The 10289-nt window shown below is 36.2% G+C and overlaps 1 pseudogene; it reads left to right on the forward strand.

Annotated features, from left to right (window-relative positions):
* Positions 1 to 7751: 7751 nt before the first annotated feature.
* LOC147375604 (actin-related protein 2/3 complex subunit 2 pseudogene) lies at positions 7752 to 9214 on the forward strand (annotated as a pseudogene).
* The last annotated feature ends 1075 nt before the right edge of the window (positions 9215 to 10289 follow it).

Here is a 10289-nt window from a genome sequence, read left to right on the forward strand (position 1 = left end):
AAATTAGCAATTTTGAATGCACAATGTCTAATCTGTATTGAGAGCCATGCTGTATTATAGTAAGATCCTGGAACATCATAGATCTAGAGACTTTGTTCTTTACATATGGGTAATTTGACATGTTATATAATCTAATTGAACAATTTTTTTTTAAATCAGAACAATGGATATAATTGTTGACTTTATAGATTTTTTTGAGAAATATACATTAACTTATTAGCCTGGCAGATACAAGTAGTTAGCAAATATTAGCTAAATTAATATTTTACAAGCGCTTTGAAAATATGCAGTTCCTAATTTTAATCCTTAATAGTTAATCAAAATGCATATCCTTTCAGTTGATTGAGTGTTTATTTATTCAACAAATATTTTATTAGATTTAGGCCATTTCCTATGTTTTACACAAGTCTCTGGGTATACTGTGATTAACAACATAGTCAGACATAACCTTCATGGAGTCATGTGGAGAACAGGCAATATGCAAGTAATACATATGTTAGGTATTCAATTAGAAACTATGATATGGTCCAGAAAAAAATGGAAATTTTTGTAAGGGTAAAGAATGAGAGGTTTCCCTGGTGGCTCAATGGTAAAGAATTTACCTGCCAATGCAGGAAACACAGGTTTGATCCCTGGTCTGGGAAAATCCTACATGCCATGGAGCAACTAAGTCATTGCATCACAACAATTGAGCATGTGCTCTAGGGTCCAGGAACTGAAAATGCTGAGCCCATATGCTGCAACTACTGAAACCCACCTGCTCTATAACCTGTGCTCTGCAACAGGAGAAGCTCCTGGGCACTGCAACTAGTGAGTAGCCCCCGCTCATCACAACTAGAGAAATGCCTGCACAGCACAGAAGAGCCGGCACAGTGTAATTTACTAAACAAAATTAAATTTAAAAAAATTTAATGAGATTTTTAAAATTGACTGTGGTCAGAGAAGGTCTGTCTGAGGAAGTGTTATTTAAGTGGCAATCTAAAGTTTGAAAGAGACAGACAAAGTGAAGAGTGATTTGAAGGGGTATTCCAGAAAGATAAAATGTCATGGGTCAGGGGGATGGGGAGGGCCAGGGAAAAGAAGGGTGGATAGGAGAAAGGTCTGGACATGATTTAGCAAGAGAAACCTCTTTCGGCTAAGTGGTATGAATGAAACATGATGAAGAGTAGCAGGTTTTCGAGTTGGAAAATTTCAGGGACCAGATTATATTTGGCATCACAGAACAAAAGTATTTTCAAAATCAATCAAAGTGAAAAAGGATAGCACACAGGATTTTAAATTAGAAGAATAATGTGATTCCAATTTACATTTTAAAAGCTCATTCCCACTGCCTACTAGATAGGTATATATAGCAAAGGTGCAAAATTGAAAGGAGAGAAATCAGTCAAATGATACTGCAGAATGTATGTTTTATTGACATAAACTAGGGTTGCACTATTGAGCATGGTTGATAAAAATAATGACAATGACAACAATAATTATAATAAGTAACCTTTATTGAGACTTTATGATGTGCCATACACCATCCTGGGTATTTATTTTCCTCTGAGGTTTGTGAAGTTTATTTTTTGATTTTTTTTTTTAAACAGCACCAGGTTTACAACAAAGTTGAGAGAAAAATACCACGTTTATTCTTATATCTCTTGCCCTCTCATATACATAGCCTCCCCCTATTGTCAACAAAATTGCTATAAACATCCTAGTGCACTTTTGTTGTTGTTGTTGTTAAGTTCTGAACTACTTTTTGGTAAATATCGTGGAGAATAAATGCTGAATCTTATGCTTAGCTGAGTAAAAAACTGCCAAACTGCCTTCCAAAGTGGCTGACCCATCTTGCATTTCTACCAGCAATAAATGAGTGTTCTCTTGCTCCAAATCCTTGCTAGTGTTTGGAGTTATCAGTGTTCCAGATAGGTGTTCAGTGGCATCTAATTGTTTTTTTTTTTTTTTTAACTGCATTTCTCTGGTGGCATATGATGTGGAATAGCTTTATATATGCTTATTTGCTATCTTTATATCTTGTTGGTGAGGTGTATCTTAGGATCTTTGGCTCATTTTTTAATCATATAGCATTTTTCTTTCCTTGTTGTTGACTTCTAAGAGTTCTTTGTATATTTTAAATATTTGTTTTTGATCATCTGTCTTTTGGAAATGTTTTCTCTCATTCTGTGGCTTGCCATTTCATTCTCTTGATAGGCATTTCAGCACAATTTTTAAAATTAAATAAAGTCCAGCTTATCAGTTATTTATTTCATGAATTGTGCCTTTGCTGTTATATCTAAAAAGTGATTGCCATATTCAAGGTCATCTTGATTGTCTCCTATCTATCCTCTAGGAGTTTTACAGTTTTGTGTTTTATATTTAAATTCATTTTGAATTAATATTTGTTGATATTTGTTAAGAGTATATGTCAGCAAATGCTAAACGTTTTATGTATGAGTTCTTATGATGAGAGGCTACAGTTTGGAGGAGTTATTACTTCCCACAGATCATGCTACTAGTGATAGGAGAGAATGGACATCAGGAAGCTTTATATCACAGTCCACACTCTTAATTATGATGCTGTACGACTTCACTGTAAAACAGAGATCTGATTAAAGATATGTTTTAATGTAGAATATATCAAACTTAAAAATGAGTTACATTTGGGAGATAAGATAAAGTGAGAAATCAAAGAATCAAAGATATTTCTGATGTGTTTAAGTTTCTGTATGTATCATTAACAAAAATTAGATAAGAAGAGCTTATGAATAGTATGGCATCCAGCTAAAGTCATGGACTTAAATAAGATTGTCTATGGAAAGACACTAGAGACAAAAAGAAGAACCATAAGAAAATTCAACATTTGTTTGTGTATGATAGAGGAGAAAGAAAATGATTTCAGGAGAAGCCAGTGAGGTAGGAATATAAATCCAGGAGTGTGTGAGTGAGTGTAGCTACAAGGAGAATGTTAACAACACATGTGACTATCAAGGAGATTTTCAAGAAATTTAAGAATTAAAAATGCATTATTTGGAAACAGGGGTTGTTTGTGATAGTAAAGAAGCTTTTCAATAAGTAGAGGATTGAAGCCATACTGGAATGTGTCTGAAATGGTTAAATGGAGTATGAAAATTTGAAGACACTATATGGAGACAACATTTTCTATTCATCAAATAAAACCAAAACATTTGCTTACAAATATCTATAAATAGCAAGAAATAAATGGTAAGATGTTGAAATGTAGAGAGACTAAGGAAGAAATGTGGGTGCTCTGAGGCACGAGGCAGTTGAAATCGTCTATATGGAGCACTTAAGAGGGTGATTACTAGTGGAATGTGAAGGATTATTGGGCAATATGTAGATTATCTTTGAGTGTGGCATTCAAAAATATTTTCTGACATCTATATTAATTGTATATTATTTTCACATCAATGGTCACCTTCATAGGGCAGGTGTGGAGAAACTAAATGGTGGGTTCATGTAGGAATGATGTTTTTCCAAATTATTCTTGGAATAGAATCAGAGAGAAGAAATTAGAATATTATAAGGAATTGATTACTTTAATAAATTGTAGAATATTAACTGAAAAAAATAAAATGGAAGGCAAGTGGAATGTGATAAGGGAAAAATAACATTTGGACAGAAATGGAATTGATTTAAGATTTTGGAATCATTGCATAATAATATTATCAAGGCATAGTAATGTCAATAGTATAACCAAGATCCTGATGTAGAATGATACAGAGACCATTAGAGTTAAAGAAGTTTAGGAACTAGTAGAATAAATTCTTCCTTTAATTATCAAATGGATGTACATGTAATGACATGAATCAAGATGGAAAAGTGCTTATGCTTTCAGAGTATGAAGGGCAGGCAACAGGGAAGTGTATGAGAAGAAATTATTTTATATAAAACTCTAAGTTAAAAAAATTAAAGAAGAAAGTAATTTTCTAAAGATTAAAATGTACATAGAATATGTCAGATCAACCCACCAAGACTGAAGGATGAAGCTTCTCTCAAAACAGGCAAAGAAACAAAACTAAAATCCTGTCTCTTTTTAGCTATGGTGATTGGCAAAGCAACATTTTTCCTATATACCCATTTTGAGTAAATAATACATCTTTTTTTAATAATTTTATTTGATACCCCAAAGATTTTTCAGAATGTATAAATAGAGTTCTCTTTCCTCATTTCTACCCCATAATTCCCAAATGTAAAGAGGAAACAGAAATGGGTCAACTTATGGATATTCATTAAAAGCAAAAGCAAATCAATGGAACTTCTACTTCAAGACAATACAAAGTAACTGGGCTAAAATTAATTTACAATCCTATGTGAAAAGCCACCAGCTTGACAATGCGGGAGACATAAGAGATGTGGGTTCGATCCCTGGATCATGAAGATCCTGTGAAGGAGAGCATGACAGTCCATTTTAGTATTTTTGCCTGGAAAATCCCATGGACAGAGAAGCCTGCCAGGCTACAGTTCATAGGGTCACAAAGAGTTGGACATGACTGAAAAAACTTAGCACACATACATGAAAAGCCACAGCTTCACATATTAAATAACCTGTGTCATAATAATAACTTGTTTCTAAGGCATTGGATATCAGGCCATGAATGACTGCATCTTCTTGATTGATGAAAAACAGTAGAGGATGGCTCTGAAATTGCAGTTTTCAGGCCACAAGACAGGGCAGGAAATGCAGACAGAGCTCAGCAGACTGCCAGGGATGAGAAGCCATTGCTAAGCGTCAAGGTGGGTAGTTTGCAGGACAGAGTATGGGGAATAAAAAGAAAAACAGAGGGTTTTTCTGTAGGTCTGCAGAGGGTTCTCCTACGGTATTCAGCAGAGTAGTGATAACTGTGTACATACCCGAAAGCTACTCAGGGAAAGAATCACCCAAAGGACTAGAAGGAATAGTGGTCAGTGTTCATATAGGGTCTGGAATAGTGACTGTTTCTACCAGTGAATGAACAACCTTGTAATTCATGAAGCATTGAATAAATAACTCAAAAGAGCCATTTCTAAGTAGATGGGAATAATTGCTCTAGTCTTAATACTTCTCTGCAAATGCAAAACAAAATTTAAAGGTAATATTTGAAAAGACAAACTGTTTCTAAGTAACTTAATTACATCTTAGAGCAAACCTCAAGAATATTACAGAAATTAAAAAAAAAAAAATCCAGCACAGAAAAAGGTAAAATTCACAGCGTTTTATATCCAATCAAAATTACCAGGCCTGCAAAGTAGAAAACAGAATGCAGGATGAAGTGAAAAATCAATCATTTTAAACTGACCCAGAACTAATGTGGATGTTAGAATTAGAAAGCTGTTAAAACAGTTAATACAGCTCTAGTATATCTATTCAGAATTTAAGTACAGAAATAAAATGTATTTAAAAAGCCACACACTGTAATTCGAGAGAAGAAAACTTCAAAATATGAGATGAAAATTACAGTGGATGAAATTAATGTTAGACATTGCAGAAAAATTCTTAAAAAGATGGGAATAGCAGATCACCTGACCTGCCTCCTGGGAAATCTGTATGCAGGTCAAGAAGCAACAGTTAGAACTGGACATGGAACAACAGACTGGTTCCAAATTGGGAAAGGAGTACATCAAGGCTGTATACTGTCATACTGCTTATTTAACCTATATGCAGAGTACATCATGAAAAATGCTGGGCTGGATGAAGCACAAGGTGGAATCAAGATTTCTGGGAGAAATATCAATAACCTCAGATATGCAGATGACACCACACTATGGCAGAAAGCAAGGAAGAACTAAAGAACCTCTTGATGAATGTAAAATAGGAGAGTGAAAAGTTACCTTAAAACTCAACATTCAGAAAATGAAGATAATGGCATCCGGTCCCATCATTTCATGGCAAATACATGGGGGAAACAATAGAAACAGTGTGTGCTTAGTCGCTCAGTCATATCCGACTGTTTGTGACCCAGTGAACGGTAGTCAACCAGACTCCTCTGTCCATGGTGATTCTCCAGGTAAGAATACTGAAGTGAGTCGCCATGTCCTTCTCCAGGGTATCTTCCCAACCCAGGGATTGAACCCAAGTCTCCTTCATTGCAGGTGGATTCTTTACCATCTGAGCCACGAAGGAAGCCCTGGAAACAGCAAGAGACTTCATATTTTGGGGCTCCAAAATCAATGCAGATGGTGCCTGTAGCCATGAAATTAAAAGATGACTGCTCCTTGGAAGAAAAGCTATGACCAACCTGACAGCATATTAAAAAGTAGATGCATTACTTTGCCAACAAAGGTCCATCTAGCCAAAGCTATGGTTTTTCCGGTAGTCATGTATGTTTGTGAGAGTTGGACTATAAAGAAAGCTGAGCACCAAAGAATGGATGCTTTTGAACTGTGGTGTTGGAGAAGACTCGAGAGTCCCTGCCTGCAAGGAGATTCAACCAGTCCATCCTGAAGGAAATCAGTCCTGAATATTCATCGGAAGGACTGATGCTGAAGCTGAAACTCCAATACTATGGCTACCTGATGCAAAGAACTGACTCACTGGAAAAGACTGATGCTGAGAAAGATTGCAGGCAGGAGAAGGGGACGATAAAGGATGAAACGGTTGGATGGCATCACTGACTCTATGGACATGAGTTTGAGTAAGCTCTGTGAGTTGGTAATGGACAGGGAAGCCTGGTGGGCTGCAGTCCATGGGGTTGCAAAGTGTTGGATATGACTGAGTGATTGAACTAGACATTGAAGAAAGAAAAAGCTTGGTAAACTTGAAGACATAGTGATAGAAAACCACAAAAATTAAATACAGAAATGAAAAATTTTAATCTTAAAAAATGACAATTTTCTTTTTCAAATTCAGTAGAAACTACAAACTTACAGATATAATAAATCCCAAGCACATGCACAAAATAAACTGCACCAAGACACATTATAATTAAATTACTCAAACCTGAGGATAATGGAAAAGTTCTTAGAAGCATTCAGAGAAAGAAAGATACGTTATAAATGAAGATAAAGGGTCAGGGTCAGGATAGTAGCACATTTTTCACTGCAAACAAGACGGGAGAAAGTGGTAGAGTAACAACTTTAAAGTACTAAAAGGTAAAAATTGTCAACATAGAATTTAAACTCCAGAAAATATCTTATAAAATGGAAGGTGAAATATTTTTTGTATGCAGAAGCTAAAATAATTTATCACCAGCAGACAAACCTATAAGAAATGTTAAAGGAAACCTTTCAAATAAAAGGAAAATTACATCAGATAAAAATGTAAATCTGCACAAAAGAATGAAGAGTTTAACAGTAGTGGCAATTACATGTGTAAATATACAATAATTTTTTTTTATATAATCCTTCTTATGAGATAATAGAATGGAACATAAAATTTAAAACACATGCAGAAGTTTAAGGTAGATAACACAAAGACTGGGGGGCAGGTAGGAAGCATATTATTGCAGGTATTCTTATGCTTTATGTGTAAAGAGGTAAAATAACACTTAAAGATAGATTGTGATAAGTTAAAGATGTATGCTGTAAATACTGAAGGAACCACTAAATTAAAAAACAATAATAATTTTAGTAAGCAAAAAAATATATAAAAAATAAAAACAGAAAAAATATACTCAATTTGAAAATGCAAGAACAGACAAAGAGCAAATAAAAGAAGGCACAAGTAGTAGTAGATTTAAACCTAACTCTTGGAAGTGGCCATCTAGAGCCAGGGGCTCAGTGGGGACCAAGCTTGTCCATGAGGCGGCAGCGACGGTGGCTTCTTGCCAGGCAGGTTCAGGTTTCAGGGGCCAGTGGCCACCATGATCCTGCTGGAGGTGAACAACCATATCATTGAGGAGACGCTCATGCTCAAGTTTGAGAACGCAGCCACTGGGAACAAACCAGAAGCTGTAGAAGTAACTTTTGCAGATTTTGATGGAGTCCTCTATCATATTTTGTAGGAGATAGGAAGACTAAAAGAAAAGCAGGCCTTGTCAAGGGCTGCAAAAGAAATTTATAATTATTGATAAACTGGATGCTATAAGGCATGAGAGTCTTGGAACAAGTCCAGAGGGAACAGTTCATAGTCTTGAAAACAAAATATGATACTGGGGTCACCAAACCAACCCCAGACCGTTTCTCAACTGGCGTCTCAGAGTCATATGTTTCATGTATCCGGTGGAAAATCTATAGATAAGAATATTAGTTTGAGTTACTGATTCATTATTGATTATTGTTTCTTAATTACTCAATAGTTAACGATCACTTTGTTCTGTGGCCCTAAAGGCCACATGAGTTATAGCTTAGCTCCCCGCATATTCTTTCTTTCATGGCTGAAAGTATAATAAAGCTGGCTTGGATTCAGTTTCGGCACCTTCACCTTGGAGCAGCGTTGGTCCTCTTTTCCTCGCTTTTCACTGAATTCTTCTGTCTTGTTTCTCATTCTCTCGCCATATGGCACTTTCAGAAATCCTGCTTGTCGAGCCAGTCTCGACAATATTTCAAATCCTAATGGAGACAAAATAAAAGTGATGGTCAGTTTTTCTTTGAAATTCTACAAGGAACTTCAGGCACATGGTGCTGATGAGTTATTAAAGAGGGTATATGGAAGTTACTTGGTAAACCCAGAATCAGGATACAATGTCTCTTTGCTATATCACCTTGAAAATCTGCCTGCATCCAAGGATTCCATCATGCATCAGGCTGGCATGTTGAAACAAAACTGTTTTGCTTCTGTCTTTGAGAAATACTTCCAGTTCCAAGAAGAGGGCAAGAAAGGAGCGAACAGGGCAGTTATCCATTATAGGGATGATGAGACCATGTATGTTTGAGTCAAAAAAGGGCAAAGTCACAGTAGTCTTCAACACAGTGTTTAAGGATGACAGATGATGTGGTCATTGGAAAGGTGTTCATGCAGGGCAGAGACAGCCACACAGCCCAGCAGGTCCTCTTCAGCCACACGGGGGAACCTCCCCTAGAGCTGAAAGATCCTGAAGTCGCCGTGGGCCACAACATCAGCTATATCACCTTCGTGCTGTTACCTTGCCAATCCAATGCCAGTGCTCAAGACAACACCATCAACCTGATCCATACGTTCCCAGACTACCTGCACTACCACATCAAGTGCTCGAAGCCCTATATTCACACACTTTGTTCTGTGTGTGAAACATCCGACTTCCTCAAGGAGCTGAACTGTGCATGCCCAGATGCCAAGAAAAAGGAAATGAAAACAATCACGGGGAAGACGTAACTTTTGGGAACAGGAAGAGGAAACAGATGGCAACTAAAGGCTGGAATACTTGCTACGGGATAATCGTAGCCTTTAATGTTGTACCTCTTCAGGTTCTTAAGGGATTCTCTGTTTTGGTTCCATTTTGTACATGTTTGGAAAGTAATTTGCAAAAACAAGCTGTGCTTGCAAGGACTTCGTGGTTCCCAAGAATTAAAAAACAAAAAAACTATTCCACTTGATCAATTTAATTCCTTGTCTTTATCTTTGCTCCCTCACTCCCCTTTCCCTCCCCCTCTTTTCCAAGCTGTTTTGCTTTGCAGTATGTTACTGGTAATGACTTGCAGGATAATGCAATCTAAACTTGTTTTCTGTATGTATTTGCATTCAAAACTTCTGTATCTAAAGAAATACGGTTGGAGTCATTAATAAAGAAAATCTTTATATCTTTTATTTTTTCCCCAGGATGATAGTAATAAAATCTACTTTATTTTTTTTAATTTTATTTTTTAACTTTACAATATTGTATTAGTTTTGCCATATATCAACATGAGTCCGCCACAGGTATACATGTGTTCCCCATCCTGAACCCTCCTCTGTCCCCGTACCATCCCTCTGGGTCGTCCCAGTGCACCAGCCCCAAGCATCCAGTATCATGCATCGAACCTGGACTGGCAACTCATTTCATATATGATATTATACATGTTTCAATGCCATTCTCCCAAATCATCCCACCCTCTCCCTCTCCCACAGAGTCCAAAAGACTGTTCTATATCTTTATATCTTAAAAAAAAAAAAACTAACCCTAAAGGTAATTGTATTAATGTAAATATTGTAAATATCCCCAATTAAAATGCAAAGATTACTAGACTGCATAAATAAGCAATAATCAACTATACGCTGCCTACATGAAGCAAACTTTCAATACACAAATGATAAAAAATGAAAGGATGAAAAAGATAGGTCATATGTATACTAAGCAAAAGAAAGCTATGCAAATATTAGGCAACATAGATTTCAAACAATACATCATGCCAAAATGTGATAGGTAAAATAATATTCCTCTTCCTGTAAATATGTTCATGGTCTTATTCTA

Source organism: Bos grunniens, chromosome 3 (assembly GCF_055505025.1).
Source record: "Bos grunniens cultivar Pamir isolate PY7600 chromosome 3, Bosgru_T2T1.0, whole genome shotgun sequence".
Taxonomy (NCBI): domain Eukaryota; kingdom Metazoa; phylum Chordata; class Mammalia; order Artiodactyla; family Bovidae; genus Bos; species Bos grunniens.